The sequence below is a fragment of the Triticum aestivum genome, chromosome 7D (assembly GCF_018294505.1).
Source record: "Triticum aestivum cultivar Chinese Spring chromosome 7D, IWGSC CS RefSeq v2.1, whole genome shotgun sequence".
Taxonomy (NCBI): domain Eukaryota; kingdom Viridiplantae; phylum Streptophyta; class Magnoliopsida; order Poales; family Poaceae; genus Triticum; species Triticum aestivum.
Genome location: NC_057814.1, coordinates 212057461 through 212076679, shown reverse-complemented (window position 1 = coordinate 212076679; position 19219 = coordinate 212057461).

The window sequence follows — 19219 nt, the reverse complement described above, 5'->3', positions numbered from 1 at the left end:
GCTTAGAGTTTCTGAATTTGAAATATTTCCAAATGGAATTCAAATCTTTTCAAAACCCTTTTCATTTATTTAAATGGAAGAAGTCATATCATCTTCACTCCAGGGTTTTGTGATGAAATAAATTTGAATTCAAGGAGATCATAAATGCAAGGTGAAGATTTTGGGAAAGTCATTTTATTCCCTCTCATTTAACTTTCGAAAAGTTTCAAATTGCACTCAATTTCACACAAGCAACCACACCACAATCAAGCAAACAATCAAAACTATTTATTTAATATAACATTCCAAAATTTAGAATTTTGGGATGTTACAAACCTACCACCCTTAAAATGAATCTCGCCCTCGAGATTCGGAGAGGCTAGAAAGAAATAGGTTGGGTTTGGGGGTCTCCTAAAAAATCCACCGATCGTCACAGGGGGTCTGGGGTGTTACCACCCTTAGAAGCATGGTTACGGTTCTATCAACACTCATATAATCCATCCTTATCGTTGACAGTGTCCATCTTCTCAGATCTTCAGGATAATTCCTTCTCTGGGCTCTTCTGGTAGTGGCATAACCTTTTTTCTCAATTCTTGTGTCCTTTCATCTTGGTAAGGTTCTTCCATGACTGGGTCTTCTTAGCTGATGGGTCTGGCGCCAATACTAAACAACTATCGATGTCTCGTGGTGGTCAACAATTTATGGTTTCTCCTGCAGGAAATGGGTCTGGGTTGAACCTCACCGTATATCCTACGATTGGCAACAGGTGCCTTGTACGAGGGAAAATTGTCATACCATTCTAAGGTTTAAACATGCTTTTGATCGTCGTCGCTCTACTATAGGTAAGTCACTCAGATTTACCATCCCATATACCAAGGCGAATAATAAGAGTAAGTCGGTATGGTGATCAATCCATCCCGCACCCAAATCATTACCTTGTATATGGTTTTAGCGAATCTCGCATTCTAACACTTGGTCATCCTCACAAGCATTGCAGAATTTCTCTTGTCAACAAACCAAGTTCGGACAAATCCATTGTTTCTGCAAGCCAAATGAATATCTATCGTTCCTTCACAACTCTCAGGTTTTGCTTTACTCCTATAAGATCGTCTGTTGATAAAGTCGTATCTTCTTCCAGGCTTTTTCCTTCAGCAAGAGTGTGCTTGCTTCTTGGCAGGTCCTGGGGCCTGTGGGTTATGCCCCATCTCATCACATATAAACCTTGAACTCATCATCGGGGCAACCGATCATTATTCCAACATCCAACTTCCTAGCATCCTTAAATCCATCCAATTGTACTGTCTCTCTTCCTTCTATTGGTATCAAACTAAGACGTGATTACTCAGACTCATCATGGGGTTACAATTGCTCCACATTACCAACATTCTACCTCCTTTATATCCAATAGCACTTCATCCCTTCATACTCTTGGGGTATCCCACATATCGAGATAAAACTCGTACTTATTTTGTTCGAAGTCCACTCTGTGGAATATCATTATCTTCTCCAGGGGTCAAGGGTCCTCACAGGGTACTACCACCCTTGAAATGCACAAATTCATCCGTAGACCATATTTCTCATATCCTCGAAAATGGTCAAAATCTTTCTTCATAGAGTAACAACTCATAAAATCCAAAGGAGTACCAACGATGCTAACTTTATTGATTCTCAAATTATTACAATCTCCTGCATTTCCATTACATGCCTCAACTCATCACCTCAATATAAGAGAAGTGTTGCCACTACTACTACTATATTTCTCACAGACTCCACTATTTAGCACAAGTCTCCTCATTGGGACAATCTCGGGCAAAGTGCCCTGCTTCATTACAGCAGAAACATATTACTTCTGACAAGTCTCGTGGTTTCCTTGTGGTTACATAGCCTCCTTGGGTCCTCGGCTTCCTTTTTGGGCAACCGTTGAAGTAGTGCCCTGAATCTTTGCACCTGTAACATGTGATATGACTTGGGTCCTTCTTGGTAGAAATTGGGTTATTCTGGAGATACATTCTATTTCTCTTCCTGGACTTTTCCGTGCCAATCAGGGCTTCTATTTCCTGTGGGTCATACTCTACTTCCTCTGTCGGGAATTCTACTAGATCCTCCTTCGGACAGTTTTGGGAGATGTGTCCTTCTTCTCCACATGAATAGCATGACTTGGTGCAGGGTTTAAGTGGGTCTTCTTTGGGTGTGTCCTCCACCTCTTCCTTCATCACAGGTTCTTCTAAAATTCCCATGAGGGCTCCTTTCATTGCTTCTTTCTTCTGCTGGATGGTTCTTTGTACCATGGGGTAAATGTGACACTGAACAGGGTAGTGGGTAGTCCCTTCACACAAGAAACAAGTAATCTGCCTAGTTGGGCATTCCTCGGCTGGGTGACTTTCTTCACAATGAGGGCATTCGTCCTTGTGTTCTTTATGGTTGTGTCCTATTTCTCCACAGAGCTTGCATGCACAAAGTTTCTCCATATCAGTTCCATAAGGCTTCAATTTCTGGGACACAAGATGAGACCTTTGCAGAGTCAACTTAAATTATTTCCAAGTGGTTACTCCTTGCCATCCATTGATGGTTTGGTACATCCTCCACCAAGTAGCAACACCTCTTTCAAAGCACTAAATAGCATGCTGGGCCATATCCTTTCCGGCTATAGTGTTATTCTTCATGTGATCTTCCATGTTCTGAATCCATCGATCAGTCTCCAGTTGAGTCATTGGTCCAGAAAATAGGAGTTCATATCCATTCATCCTCTATTGGTTCCAAGGGTTTTGGGGTGAGATAAGTGAGATAGAGAGGGGTACACACAATACAAACAATAGTTTTGAAAAGGAAGATTTCATTTTGTGGCTGTCGGAAAAACGTCAAACAAATGACAACTCACAATGTTGCATCTAACATAGGTATATAACAGGGGTTTGGTCTTCTAAAGGTCAATAAATCTTCAAAGTTGCCAAACTCTTCAAGTCTGTTCATGTCTCCGATGGCTTCTTCCGATCGTGCTTGCCCTTCTCAAGTTCTTTTGCCAGATCATCCCTGTTGACGCGAAGTCTCTCGTGACGTCCTTTAATATTCTGGAGTTGTGTTCCAAACTTTTGGGTTTCAACATCCTTGGCATGAACCATGGTCCTACTGTCCTTCAATTCTTGACGAATCTCTGGTATCTCGGGGTTTTGCTCCTCCATCTTGGCTACTTTCTGCTTCTGGGTCCCGAGTTCTTCACGAAATGCTTCCTTGCCGAATACGGCTTCCTGAAGGTCCATCTTAAAATTCTTGATGTAATACTCTAGATCCTGATGATACACCAGCTAAGGTTAAAACTTCATCTTTTGATGATAGGTGCTCCATTAGCCCTTTTGTCATCCAATCCTTCTGAAGAAATGCATGCTTAACTCAGCACAATGACAATAGCATAAGCGAGCGATAACATCATGGATAGCCGTGTTTCTGCCCTTGTCATTGTCATGAGCTATCATTCCATAGTTGATATCTCCCGCCTTAGGGTTTTCTTGACAAAAACTTTGAGTTTTAACGCTCCATGTTCCGGTCTTTCTCCGACACACCTTGATCTCGGGTATTGACAACTTCAATAGTCTGACAAATTCCCTAAGGGTAGCCTTCCTAGGTCATACCAATCTGGAAATTCTTCAGAGCCTTCAAATTCTCCAAGTCTTCGGAGTCTTCAACCATTGTAGTTTCCATTATAATAATGCTAGGTAAAATCCTCTTCATTCCGAAGTGGTCTTAGTTGTCCAATATCTTGTACTTCTTAGAGTGGTCTCATCAGTCGAATCTTCGTGTGGTCAAAAAGGGAATGGGGTATAGTCTAACTAAAAGCGATTATTTGATAAAACTCAGAAAAGAAGAGAGGTAAAACATCTTTTTGAAAATAATGTTTTAGAGAAAAACTTTCCTATGGGCTTGCCAGTTTTTAGGGGTCACGTCCTATAGTCAACATGTGCTTTGATACCATCTTGTAGCGACTCGACCCGAATGGATTGAAGTCTCTGTGCTTAAGTGTCATCCCTGGATCAGTATGCTGACACACACAGTACTCAAGGATTTATAAAAGAGTTAATCACATGTATAAAGTAACGTAAATACTATTACCTACCTTAATCCATATAGCGGAAGTAACAACAAAGTTGTGGATTCCCATCAACACCAATGGCAAAGTTGAGTGTAGACATCGTAACCCTAACGTATCACTTACTCGTCGTAAGAATCCTGCAACATGAGACGTTGCGGCCATATAGGTCAGTACATTGAATGTACTGGCAATTTCGCATTGTAGAGCAATGTTGAATAATGGCTATCACTACATGCATATTTGGCTGGAGGAGGCTCTAAGTTTGATTTTTCCCTACAACAAAGGAATAGATTTTATTAAACTACAAAGTTTGTTGACAATATTGAGAAGGTAACCCCAACTCAATCCCAAATCATTAATAACCCAACAATTTTGTTAAATAGAGTGATGGGATCAAATCAATAATTCAAGTACCAAATACTCAAGATGTCCATAACCGGGGACACGGCTAATCATGATTAGTTTGTACACTCTGTAGAGGTTTGCGCACTTTTCCTGCAAGACTCGATCTCCTCCGTTGAATTTCTCGCACTTCATGATGTTTGAGAAACGGATGACCGAGACACAGTCTTTCCGAAGAGGTCTCCTTAACCGATAGATAGGCCGGTACACCTACAATCCCCTACATCTGCTAGCCCATCATGGAAAGGATTCCCACAACTTACTCAACTATGCCAGAGCCCATAATGGCATGTGGTTGCACACGGAAGTTTCTAGCATGAATAATCTTATGATCCCTTTGATCTTGGGTGGCGAACCATAGGAAAATCACACGGATACCCCGGGATCTCCTTGGACAACACTGGATTCCCCAGGTGCCCACAAACCAATCCATCCAGATGTGTATTAAAGTAGCCATCTTAAGTTAAACCTTAGATAATATTACTCTCGCAACTGTCATGAATCTCACATATCAATCCATGTCTACGAGCATAGCAAAGTAGTGCAAGCATAACGCAATAATACCCTGGGTTTGAATGCAAGACAATAGGTTCCTACCTCATCAACTACTTCCCAAAGCCCACATGTTATCAAGTCCTACTCATGCAATGTGTGAGGGTTGTAACTAATGCATAAAAACTGGGTAATAAAGGGATATGATCAAAGTGTGAACTTGCCTTGTACTGTTGATGAAGATGATTCGCACTCATAACTCTTGATAGTTCAACTCGTCACACTCCGGTCAATCTATCGTAAGCAAGCAATAATAACCACACAAAAGCAATCATGCAAAAGAATCGAAGAAAGGATCTCAGAAAACTTTGAAAACAAGCAATTTACTCTTGCAACATAAAACAATTTCTAACAGTACCAAAATTAGGTGGATTTGGTCTTATCAGAAAGTTTAGGTCAAGAGCTTCAATTAGCAAAAAGAATCAATTAAATCGGAGTTATAAAACTCGAGTTATGAACAAAAGAAGGTCAAATTCAAATCTGTTTGAAAACAAATTTTAAACTTTCAAAAATATGTTTAAGTTGTTTTACTAGATAGAGGGGATCGTAACGAAGAAGTGGGCGGTGGTTCCGTTGAATTTGGATAAGCGGGCAATAAGTTGTGATCATTTGAAAACCAGGGGCTAATCTGTAAATAAAACATCTACAAAGAGGTCCCTGGTTAAAACAGAAAACCTAACGAACGAACGTTCGCTACAGAACCTAATCCGACGAAAACCGTTCGCTAAGGAAGCTAATCTAATGAACGTTCGCTAAATAACTAACTAAATAATAAATCGGTTTTACAAGAAAAACTGAAGAAAACCTAAAAATATAAACCGGACCGGCGCGGTTTTATTACCGGTTCGGGCGGTTTTCTTCGAAAACCGGTGGCGGCGGTCGGCGGCGGCAGCTGCTGGCGAGGCGGCGAAGCGGCGAGGCGACAGCGGCAGCTACGCGGGGCGGCGGATCCAGGCGCGGCGGCGGCAGAGATGCAGCAGCGGCAGCGATGCGAGGCGGCGGCGGCTGCGGTGAGGAGGAGAGGGGAGAGAGGGGCGGCCGGGCCTCGCCATTTAAAGGTCAGGGGGCGGACGGCTTGGGGAAGGGGTGATGGCGGCCGTGTTGGTGCCAGACTCCGGCGGGAGTCCCGCTCGGGCACGCGAGGAAGAAGGCGGCGCGGGCGTCTGGGCTGCGGCCTCGCCCGGTTGGCTGCGCCGGCCCAGTTCGGCTACGGCTTCTCTTTTTTTAAAGAAACACACGCAGAAAAGTAATAAAACAAAAGAAATAAATAATATAATGCAGGCATATAATATATCAAGATTTTCAGAAAAAAGATTTTCTATAACATGAACATTTTCCTAGCGTCAAATAAATTCCACAAAATTTTAGATAAAGCAAAGAGTGCTACTGTTGCAATCAAACCCAATAAAAATCATTTCAAAAAATACTAAAATGATTTCAAATTTATTTCTCTCCAATTTTCTAATGTAGGGAATCATTTTACCCTATTTTCCATATATTCTATTTTTGGAGAAAAATAATTTGAATAAAAGCCAAATAACTCCAAATTGAAAATAATTTTCAAAAGGACTTTAAATTTGGTCCTTTTAAACTTCCAACTCATATTTCATATATTTTGAAGAAGTCATTTTATCTTCTCTCATGAAAATCATTGAGTTGCTTAGAGTTTCTGAATTTGAAATATTTCCAAATGGAATTCAAATCTTTTCAAAACCCTTTTCATTTATTTAAATGGTAGAAGTCATATCATCTTAACTCCAGGGTTTTGTGATGAAATAAATTTGAATTCAAGGAGGTGATAAATGCAAGGTGAAGGTTTTGGAAAGTCATTTTATTCCCTCTCATTGAACTTTCGAAAAGTTTCAAATTGCACTCAATTTCACACAAGCAACCACACCACAATCAAGCAAACAATCAAAAATATTTATTTAATATAACATTCCAAAATTTAGAATTTTGGGATGTTACATAAATGTGCATTTGACAACTGCTCAATATTATCTGGATAAATGTTTATCGTGCATTTGAAAAATGTGTGATGCGTATGTGAAAATGTACAACATGTGTATGAAAATACTCAATGTGTTAAAAAAAATATCAACACCTATTTTTAAAATAGATTCAAAAAAGCATAAGCACATGAAATAAAAAAACCAATAGCACCTCCGAAGAAAAATACAGTAACAAAGAACATAAGAAACCACGAAACTTTTTGAAAACCGGTGTAAGGTTCCCTGACCCGCTTGTTGACCCCACAACTTAGCTTTTGGTACTATGCACTCGATGAAGTACCAAAAGGTACTGTGTTGACCCACTCGAGTGCAACCCCCACACATTTCTGTTGGGGAACATTGCATGGAAAACAAAAAAAACTACGCACACGCAAGATCTATCCATGGAGATGCATAGCAACGAGAGGAGAGAGTGTGTGTACGTACCCTCGTAGACCCTAAGTGGAAGCGTTTAGTAACATGGTTGATGTGGTCGAACTTCTTCCCGATCCAACCGATGAAGTACCGAACGTACAACACCTCCGCGTTCAGCACACGTTCAGCTCGGTGACGTCCTCACCTTCTTGATCCAGCAAGACGGCGAAGTAGTGGATGAGTTCCGACAGTACGGCGGCGTGGTGACGGTGATGGTGATGCTATCTCCGCCGGGCTAAGGAAAATATGACCGAGGGACGAAAATGTGGAGGGGGCGTCGCACACGGCTAAGAGATTGTCGTGGTTATGTGTGGCGCCCCCTCCCACATATATATAGATGGGGGAGAGGGGAGCAGCCACGAGATGCCCCAAGTAGGGCCGAATCCTACTTGGGCTCCTGCCCTGGCCGCCCCCCTTACCATATTTGTCGCGGGGGAAAGGAAAGGGGAAAAGAGGGAAGGAAGGGGGAGGCCGACTCCCCCTTCCCTTCTCTCCCTAACGGCTGCGGCCTTAGGAGGGGCGCGCCAGCCCCTTGTGGGCTGGTGTGTTCCCCCCTTTGGCCCATATGGCCCATTAACCTCCCGGGGTGTCCGGAACCCCTTCCGATGACCCGATTACTACCGAGTACATCCCGAAACTCTTCCGGTGTCCAAATATCATCGTCCTATATATCAATCTTTACCTCCGGACCATTCCGGCGCTCCTCGTCATGTCCGTGATCTCATCCGGGACTTCGAATAACATTCGGTCACCAAATCATGTAACTCATATAACACTATATCATCAATGAACGTTAAACGTGTGGACCCTACGGGTTCGAGAACTATGTAGACATGACCGAGACAACTCTCCGGTCAATAACCAATAGCGGAACCTGGATGCCCATATTGGTTCCTACATATTCTACGAAGATCTTTATCAGTCGAACCATTATGACAACATACGTAATTCCCTTTGTCTGTCGGTATGTTACTGGCCCGAGATTTGATCGTCCGTATCTTCATACCTAGTTCAATCTCGTTACTGGCAAGTCTCTTTACTCGTTCTGTAATACATCATCTCGTAACTAACTCCTTAGTCATTTGCTTGAAAGCATATTATGATGTGTATTACCTTGAGGGCCCAGATACCCCCCGATACTCAGAGTGACAAATCCCAATCTCGATCCATGCCAACTCAACAAACACCATCGGAGATACCTGTAGAGCATCTTTCTGATCACCCAGTTACGTTGTGATGTTTTATAGCACTGATAACCCACAAGTATAGGGGATCAGTTGTAGCCTTTCTCGATAAATAAGAGTGTCGAAACCAACGAGGAGCTAAAGGTAGGATTTGTATTCCCTCAAGTTCTATCGACCACCAATACAACTCTATGCACGCTTAACGTTCGCTTTACCTAGAACAAGTATGAAAGTAGAAGTAGTTTGTAGGTGTAAAGGGATAGGTTTGCAAGATATGAAGAGCACATAAATAAAATCTAGGGGCTGTTTAGATAAAGACACAACTAAGTTAGTTTTAGTAGAGAGCTTTTTGTCACGAGAAAGTTATTTGTCCCTAAGCAATCTATAACTAGACCGGTAATCATTATTGCAATTTTATATGAGGGAGAGGCATAAGCTAACATACTTTCTCTTCTTGGATCATATGCACTTATGATTGGAACTCTAGCAAGCATCTGCAACTACTAAAGATCATTAAGGTAAAACCCAACCATAGCATTAAAGTATCAAGTCCTCTTTATTCCCATACGCAAACAACCTACTTACTCGGGTCTGTGCTACTGTCACTCATGCCACCCATAAGCAAATCATGAACATATAGCAAACCCTACAACGGGGATCCCTCACGCTTGCGCGACACGGAGAGCACCATAGGACAACACCAATAATAAAACATGCAGCGCAAACCAATCATGATCATCAATCAACCCATAGGACAAAATGGATCTACTCAAACATCATAGGATAGCCATACATCATTGGGAAATAATATATAGCGTTGAGCACCATGTTTAAGTAGAGATTACAGCGGGTAAAAGAGGGGTTACACCGCTGCATAGAGGGGAAGAGAGTTGGTAATGACGGCGGTGAAGTTGTTGGTATAGATCGTTGCCGCGATGATGGCCCCGGCGGCGTTCGGGCGCCATCGGGAGAGAGGGGGAGATAGCCCCCCTTCTTGTTCTTCTTCCTTGACCTTCCCCCTAGATGGGAGAAGGGTTTCCCCTCTGATCCTTGGCTTCCATGGCAGCAAAGGGGTGGCAGCCCCTCCGAGATTGGACCTCTCTCTCTCTCTCTCTCTCTCTCTCTCTGTTTCCTTCTGTTTCTACGTTCCCAGATTCTGGCCTTTCACCGTTTCTTAAATTCCCGGAGATGCATAACCCCGATTGGGCTGAAATTTTAACATGACTTTTTTCGGATATTAGCTTTCTTGCGGCGAAAGAAGGGCACCAACCGCCTTACGAGGTGGCCACAAGGTCCAGGGGCGTGCCCTACCCCCTGGGGCGCGCCTCCTGACCTTGTGGGCCCTCGGGCATCGTCTCCCGTTGATTATTTTTCACGAAAATCACATATATTCCAAAAATAATCTTCTTAAGTTTTTATCCCATTTGGACTCTGTTTGATATGGATTTTCTGCGAAACAAAAAACGTGCAACAAACAGGAACTGGCACTAGGCACTGGATCAATATGTTAGTCCCAAAAATAGTATAAAAAGTTGCCAAAAGTATGTAAAAAGTTGTAGAATATTGGCATGGAACAATCAAAAAAATTAGATACGGCGGAGACGTATCAGCATCCCCAAGCTTAATTCCTGCTCGTCCTCGAGTAGATAAATGATAAAAAAAGATAATTTTTGATTTGGAATGCTACCTATCATAATCTTGATCATATAATCTAATCATGGCATGAATATTAAGACACGAGTGATTCAAAGCAATAGTCTATCATTTGACATTAAGACAATAATACTTCAAGCATACTAATAAAGCAATCATGTCTTTCTCAAAATAACATGGCCAAAGAAAGTTATCCCTACAAAATCATATAGTCTGGCTATGCTCCATGTTCATCACACAAAGTATTTCATTATGCACAACCCCGATGACAAGCCAAGCAATTGTTTCATACTTTTAATGTTCTCAAGCCTTTTCAACTTTCACGCAATACATGAGCGTGAGCCATGGATATAGCACTATAGGTGGAATAGAATATGATGGTGGAGGTTGTGTGGAGAAGACAAAAAGGAAGAAAGTCTCACATTGACGCGACTAATCAACGGGTTATGGAGATGCCCATCAATTGATGTCAATGCGAGGAGTAGGGATTGCCATGCAACAGATGCACTAAGAGCTATAAGTGTATGAAAGCTCAAACTGAAAACTAAGTGGGTGTGCATCCAACTTGCTTGCTCATGAAGACCTCGGGCATTTGAGGAAGCCCATCATCGGAATATACAAGCCAAGTTCTATAATGAAAATTCCCACTACTATATGAAAGTGATAACTCAAGAGACTCTCTATATGAAGAACATGGTGCTACTCTGAAGCACAAGTGTGGTAGAAGGATAGTAGCATTGCCCCTTCTCTCTTTTTCTCTCTTTTTTTGTTTTTTGTTTTTTTGTCTCTCTCTCTTTTTGGCCTCTTTTTTTTTTATTTTTTTGTCCGAAGTCTCATCCCGACTTGTGGGGGAATCATAGTCTCCATCATCCTTTCCTTACTGGTACAATGCTCTAATAATGATGATCATCACACTTTTATTTACTTACAACTCAATACTAGAACAAAGATATGACTCTATATGAATGCCTCCGGCGGTGTACCAGGATGTGCAATGATCTAGCATAGCAATGACATCAAAAACGAACAAGCCATGAAAACATCATGCTAGCTATCTTACGATCATGCAAAGCAATATGACAATGGATGCTCAAATCATGTATATGATGATGATGGAAGTTGCATGGCAATATATCTCGGAATGGCTATGGAAATGCCATGATAGGTAGGTATGGTGGCTGTTTTGAGGAAGATATAAGGAGGCTTATGTGTGATAGAGCGTATCGTATCACGGGATTTGGATGCACCGGCGAAGTTTGCACCAACTCTCGAGGTGAGAAAGGGCAATGCACGGTAGCGAAGAGGCTAGCAATGATGGAAGGGTGAGAGTGCGTATAATCCATGGACTCAACATTAGTCATAAAGAACTCACATACTTATTGCAAAAAATCTATTAGCTATCGAAACAAAGTACTACGCGCATGCTCCTAGGGGGCTAGATTGGTAGGAAAAGACCATCGCTCGTCCCCGGCCGCCACTCATAAGGAAGACAATCAAAAACAAATCATGCTCCGACTTCGTTACATAACGGTTCACCATACATGCATGCTTCGAGAATCACAAACCTCAACACAAGTATTTCTATCAATCCACAATTACTCACTAGCATGACTCTAATATCACCATCTTTATATCGCAAAACTATTGCAAGGAATCAAACATATCATATTCAGTGATCTACAAGTTTTATGTAGGATTTTATGACTAACCATGTGAATGACCAATTCCTGATGACTCTCTAAATAGATATAAGTGAAGCAAGAGAGTTTAATTCTTTCTAAAAAAGATATGCCCACGCTCTAACAATTATAATTGAAGCAAAAGAGCATTCTACAAATGGCGGTTTTCTATGTGTAGGGAAACAGGCAATCCAAACTTCAAATGATATAAGTGAAGCACATGAAGCATTCTATAAAGCCATACTCAAAAGATATAAGCGAAGTGCAAAGAGCATTCTATAAATCAACCAAGGACTATCTCATACCGACATGGTGCATTATTAAAAGAAAAATAAAAAGCACATGATGCTCCAAGATTTATGCATATCGTGTGACGAATAAAAATATAGCTCGAAGTAAAATTACCGATGATCGTTAGAAGAAAGAGGGGATGCCTTCCGGGGCATCCCCAAGCTTAGTTGCTTGGGAGTCCTTGAATATTACCTTGGGGTGCCTCGGGCATCCCCAAGCTTGGGCTCTTGCCACTCCTTATTCCTTCATCCATCGTGATCTTACCCAAAACTTGAAAACTTCAATCACACAAAACTTAACAAAACCCTTGTGAGATCCGTTAGTATAATAAAACAAATCACCACTTCAGGTACTGTTGCAAACTCATTCATATTTTACTTTTGCATTGTAGCTACTATAATATAACTTTTCCATGACTTATACCACCGATACAATCGATAGTTTCATCAAAACGAGCAAAACAATGCATCAAAAACAGAATCTGTCTTAAACAGGACAGTCTGTAGTAATCAGAACATCAACCATACTTATGTAACTCCAAAAATCCTGAAAATTTAGGAAAAATAAACAATTTGTATAGAAGTACTGTGTAAAAAGTTTCATAAGCGTTTGACTTTCCAGTAAAAAATGTAAAATCGCGCACTACAGCCAAAGTTTCTGTTTTTGCACCGCACAAACCAAACAAGCAATCTAATCATCCTAAAGTCAAATCTTGGCACATTATTTTTATAATACAATGGAATTGTACAAGGGGATAATTATTTTTGTGAGAATCTTCATGAAAAATTCTACATTGTTTCCATGAGCATGAACACAAGTGTTCAAGGTCGACCCTCACTTCTCCAATGCATAACTTCCAATCGCTTCTCTTTTGTGAAAAAGTTTTTAAGTTACCCTTTGTATTTTTTTTGCTTTTAAACTTTATAAAAGCACTCAACAGAAATAAATGACTCTCTAAAACTTCCGGGTTGTCTCCCTGGCAGCGCTTTCTTTAAAGCCATTAAGCTAGGCATAAAGTGCTCAAGTAATGAATCCACCCGGATCCCAAGGTATATCAAAGCCAAATTTAATTAACAATGATTTGGCACTTAGTAATGAGCACAAAGCAACATATATCATGCAATGACAAAGTCTAACTCTCTTCCTATGCATCGGCATGTCATACAAGAACAATTCATGCACATCAAGTAAAGGCCAATGCATAGTATAAGCAATTTCTTGCAATTCTATCGTGTTGGAAACATAGAGAGGCGGAGATGTAGTTCCTCTCTCATAATAATTGCAAGTAGGAGCAGCAAGCACATGCATATTATATTCATCAAAATCATCATGTGTAGTGGTAGAATGCAACCCATCAATGTAATCCTTAATAAGTTTAAACTTCTTCGATATAGTGTAGTTTGGATAATTCAAAAAGGTAATAGGACTATAATGCGTGGGTGAAATAGCAACAATTTCATTCTTAACATAAGGAACAATAGCAAGTTCATCTCCATAAGGACAATTCATATTGGCATCATGGCCACAAGCATAACAAGCATCAAGTTCATCAAAAAGGGATATTTCAAAAGAATCAACGGGATCATAGCAATTATCATAACATTCATCCTGCGGTAAGAACGAAGGGACGTTAAACAATGTATGAGTTGGAGGCTTACTCTCATTAGAAGGTGGGCACGGGTAGCTAATCCGCTCTTCTTCCTTTTGTTCTTCGCTCTCCTCATCATCTTTTTCATCCAATGAGCTCACGGTTTCATCAATTTCTTCTTCCATAGACTCCTGCAAAATGTTAATCTCTTCTTGGACAGTGGAGGAGTCCTCAATATATGGTTTAACATATGCATTAGAAGCATAATCATCATAACAATATTTAAGTATGGCAAAATTTTCAGATTTGTAAAGAGTGGCATCATAATTTTCAATCAAAGAAGCAATTTCATAAGCACCCTTAAAAGCAACAAATTCTTCAATTTGTTGAACATCATAGTAATTATAAAAACCCTTAGCATACGAAGATACGATTCCATTATCACTAAACTCACATTGGTAGGGAAGGTGTTTCTTAGGGTCTTCAGAACAACAAGTAAGATCATATATTTCACATAAATTCCAAGCATAGCATTGCAAACGATGAATTTGATCCAGTAAAAGTCTCCCTTTTTGAGATAAGCGGTGTCGCACATAACAAGAATGCTCATCTAAAGATTTGCCCTCAACTAAGCTAGTTGGGGTTTCAGCACGAGCACATAGGGATCGAAGATGATCCAAGTAGAAAGCTTCAGTAGTATGATAGATTTCGGGTGGTTCTTCAACCATTGGTTTAGTAGGTACAACTATTTTTTTGGTATTTTGCGTTTCCTACCCATAACTAAAGCTAGAAAACAACTTAGAACAGAAAATAAAAACTACTTAGTGATAAAGCAAACAAGCACACACGAGAATATTCACCCCACGCTATTGCTCCCCAACAACGGCGCCAGAAAAAGGTCTTGATAACCCACAAGTATAGGGGATCAGTTGTATCCTTTCCCGATAAATAAGAGTGTCAAACCCAACGATGAGCTAGAGGTAGGATTTGTATTCCCTCAAGTTCTATCGACCACCGATACAACTCTATGCACGCTTAACATTCGCTTTACCTAGAACAAGTATGAAACTAGAAGTAGTTTGTAGGTGTAAAGGCATAAGTTTGCAAGATAATAAAGAGCACATAAATAAAATCTAGGGGATGTTTAGATAAAGACACAACTAAGTTAGTTTTAGTAGAGAGCTTTTTGTCACGAGAAAGTTATTTGTCCCTAGGCAATCAATAACTAGACCGGTAATCATTATTGCAATTTTATATGAGGGAGAGGCATAAGATAACATACTTTCTCTTCTTGGATCATATGCACTTATGATTGGAACTCTAGCAAGCATCCGCAACTACTAAAGATCATTAAGGTAAAACCCAACCATAGCATTAAAGTACCAAGTCCTCTTTATTCCCATACGCAAACAACCTACTTACTCGGGTCTGTGCTACTGTCACTCACGCCACCCACCATAAGCAAAATCATCAACATATTTCAAACCCTACAGCAGGGATCCCTCTCGCTTGCGCGACCCCGAGAGCACCATAGGACAACACCAATAATAAAACATGCAACTCAAACCAATCATGATCATCAATCAACCCATAGGACAAAACTGATCTACTCAAACATCATAGGATAGCCATACATCAAGCGTTGAGCACCATGTATAAGTAGAGATTACATCAGGTAAAAGAGGGGTTACACCGCTGCATAGAGGGGAAGAGAGTTGGTGATGACGGCGGTGAAGTTGTTGGTGTAGACCGTTGCCGCGATGTGATACGTCTCCAACGTATCTATAATTTTTGATTGTTCCATGCTATTATATTATCTGTTTTGGATGTTTATGGGCTTTATTTTACACTTTTATATTATTTTTGGGACTAAACAATTAACCCAGAGCCCAGTGCCAGTTCCTGTTTTTTCCCTTGTTTCAGTGTTTCGCAGAAAAGGAATATCAAACAGAGTCCAAACGGAATGAAACCTTCGGGAGAGTTATTTTTGGAACGGAAGCAATCCAGGAGACTTGGAGTACACGTCGGGGAATCAACGAGGAGAGCACGAGGCAGGGGGGCGCGCCTACCCCCCCAGGCGCGCCCTCCACCCTCGTGGGCCCCTCGTGGCTCCCCTGACCGACTTCTTTCGCCTATATATATCCATATACCCTAAAACCATCGGGGAACAGAATAAATCAGGAGTTCCGCCGCCGCAAGCCTCTGTAGCCACCAAAAACCAATCGGGGCCCTGTTCCGGTGCCCTGCCGGAGGGGGGATCCCTCACGGGTGGCCATCTTCATCATCCCGGCGCTCTCCATGACGAGGAGGGAGTAGTTCACCCTCGGGGATGAGGGTATGTACCAGTAGCTATGTGTTTGATCTCTCTCTCGTGTTCTTGAGGTGATACGATCTTGATGTATCGCGAGCTTTGCTATTATAGTTGGATCTTATGATGTTTCTCCCCCTCTACTCTCTTTTAATGGATTGAGTTTTCCCTTTGAAGTTCTCTTATCGGATTGAGTCTTTAAGGATTTGAGAACACTTGATATATGTCTTGCCGTGCTTATCTGTGGTGACAATGGGATATCACGTGATCCACTTGATGTATGTTTTGGTGATCAACTTGCGGGTTCCGCTCATGAACCTATGCATAGGGGTTGGCACACGTTTTCGTCTTGACTCTACGGTAGAAACTTTGGGGCACTCTTTGAAGTTCTTTGTGTTGGTTGAATAGATGAATCTGAGATTGTGTGATGCATATCGTATAATCATACCCACGAATACTTGAGGTGACATTGGAGTATCTAGGTGACATTAGGGTTTTGGTTGATTTGTGTCTTAAGGTGTTATTCTAGTACGAACTCTATGATAGATCGAACGGAAAGAATAGCTTCGTGTTATTTTACTACGGACTCTTGAATAGATTGATCAGAAAGGATAACTTTGAGGTGGTTTCATACCCTACCATAATCTCTTCGTTTGTTCTCCTCTATTAGTGACTTTGGAGTGACTCATTGTTGCATGTTGAGGGATAGTTATATGATCCAATTATGTTATTATTGTTGAGAGAACTTGCACTAGTGAAAGTATGAACCCTAGGCCTTGTTTCCTAGCATTGCAATACCATTTACGCTCACTTTTATCATTAGTTACCTTGCTGTTTTCATATTTTCAGATTACAAAAACCTTTATCTATCATCCATATTGCACTTGTATCACCATCTCTTCGCCGAACTAGTGCACCTATACAATTTACCATTGTATTGGGTGTGTTGGGGACACAAGAGACTCTTTGTTATTTGGTTGCAGGGTTGTTTGAGAGAGACCATCTTCATCCTACGCCTCCCACGGATTGATAAACCTTAGGTCATCCACTTGAGGGAAATTTGCTACTGTCCTACAAACCGCTGCACTTGGAGGCCCAACAACGTCTACAAGAAGAAGGTTGTGTAGTAGACATCAAGCTCTTTTCTGGCGCCGTTGCCGGGGAGGTGAGTGCTTGAAGGTATATCTTTAGATCTTGCAATCGAATCTTTTTGTTTCTTGTTTTAGCACTAGTTTAGTTTACAAAAGAAAACTACAAAAAATGGAATTAAGGGTGCCTCATATGCTTCATCTTTTTAATATCTTTCGTGAAAATGATGGGAAGGAAAATTGTGCTCAAGTACTAGAAGAAGAATTACATAGAATGCTTGGCATAAAATATGTGAATAATGAGCATGATTGCAATGTTGTTAGTATGAATTCCTTGAATACCCATGATGCTAATGATATGCAAAGCCACAAGCTTGGGGATGCTATGTTTGATGAAGATGGTATTTTTAGTCCCCCAACTTTTGATGTGCAAATTTATTATGATGAAAGCATGCCTCCTATTTATGATGATTGTTGTGATGACACGTATTCTATAAAGAATAAAGATAAACATGAAACTTGTCATCATGATTTTAATTTTCAATTGGATTATGCCTCACATGATAATTATTTTGTTGAGTTTGCTCCCACTATTATTCATGAGAAGAATTTTGCTTATGTGGAGAGTAATAAAATTTCTATGCTTGTAGATCATGAAAAGAATGCTTTATGTGCTGGTTATATTGTTGAATTCATTCATGATGCTACTGAAAATTATTATGAGGGAGGAATATATGCTTGTAGGAATTGCAACAATATCAAGTTTCCTCTCTATGTGCTTAAAGTTTTGAAGTTATGCTTGTTTTACCTTCCTATGCTAGTTGATTATTGTTCCCATAAGTTGTTTGCTCACAAAATCCCTATGCATAGGAAGAGGGTTATACTTAAATGTGCTAGTCATATTCTTCATGATGCTCTCTTTATGTTTCAATTCTTATCTCTTATGTGAGCATCATTGAAATCATCATGCCTAGCTAGGGGCGTTAAACGTTACTGCTTGTTGGGAGGCAACCCAATTTTATTTTAGTTTCTTGATTTTTGGTTCTGTTTAGGAATAAATAATCTATCTAGCCTCTCTTTATATGTGGTTTTATGTTTTAATTAATGTTTGTTCCAAGTAGAACCTTTGGGAAGACTTGGGTGGAAGTTAATGTGATCTTGCTGTAAAAAACAGAAACTTTGCGCTCACGAGTTTAGCTGTCATTTTTTACATAAGAGTGATTTTAAGTTGATTATTTTTGCAGAAGATTAATATACAAATTCCTCAGGTCCACAAATTTATTTTAGAATTTTTGGAGTTCCAGAAGTATACGTTTGATACAGATTACTACAGACTGTTCTGTTTTTGACAGATTCTGCTTTCATTGTGTTGTTTGCTTATTTTGATGAATCTATGAGTAGTATAGGAGGGTATGAACCATAGATAAGTTGGAATACAGTAGATATTACACCAATATGAATTTATAATGAGTTCACAACAGTACCTAAGTGGTGATTTATTTTCTTATACTAACGGAGCTTATGAGTTTTCTGTTAAGTTTTGTGTTGTGAAGTTTTCAAGTTTTGGGTAAAGATTCGATGGACTATGTAATAAGGAGTGGCAAGAGCCTAAGCTTGGGATGCCCAAGGCACCCCAAGGTAATATTCAAGTATAACCAAGCGTCTAAGCTTGGGGATGCCCCGGAAGGCATCCCCTCTTTCGTCTTCGTTCATCGATAACTTTACTTGGAGCTATATTTTTATTCACCACATGATATGTGTTTTACTTGGAGCGTCATTTTATTTTCTTTTGTTTTGCTTGCTGTTTGAATAAAATACCAAGATCTGAAATTCTTAAATGTTAGAGAGTCTTCACATAGTTGCATAATTATTCGACTACTCATTGATCTTCACTTATATCTTTCGGAGTAGTTTGTTGTTTGCTTTAGTGCTTCACCTATATCTTTTAGAGCACGGCGGTGGTTATATTTTGAAGAAATAGATGA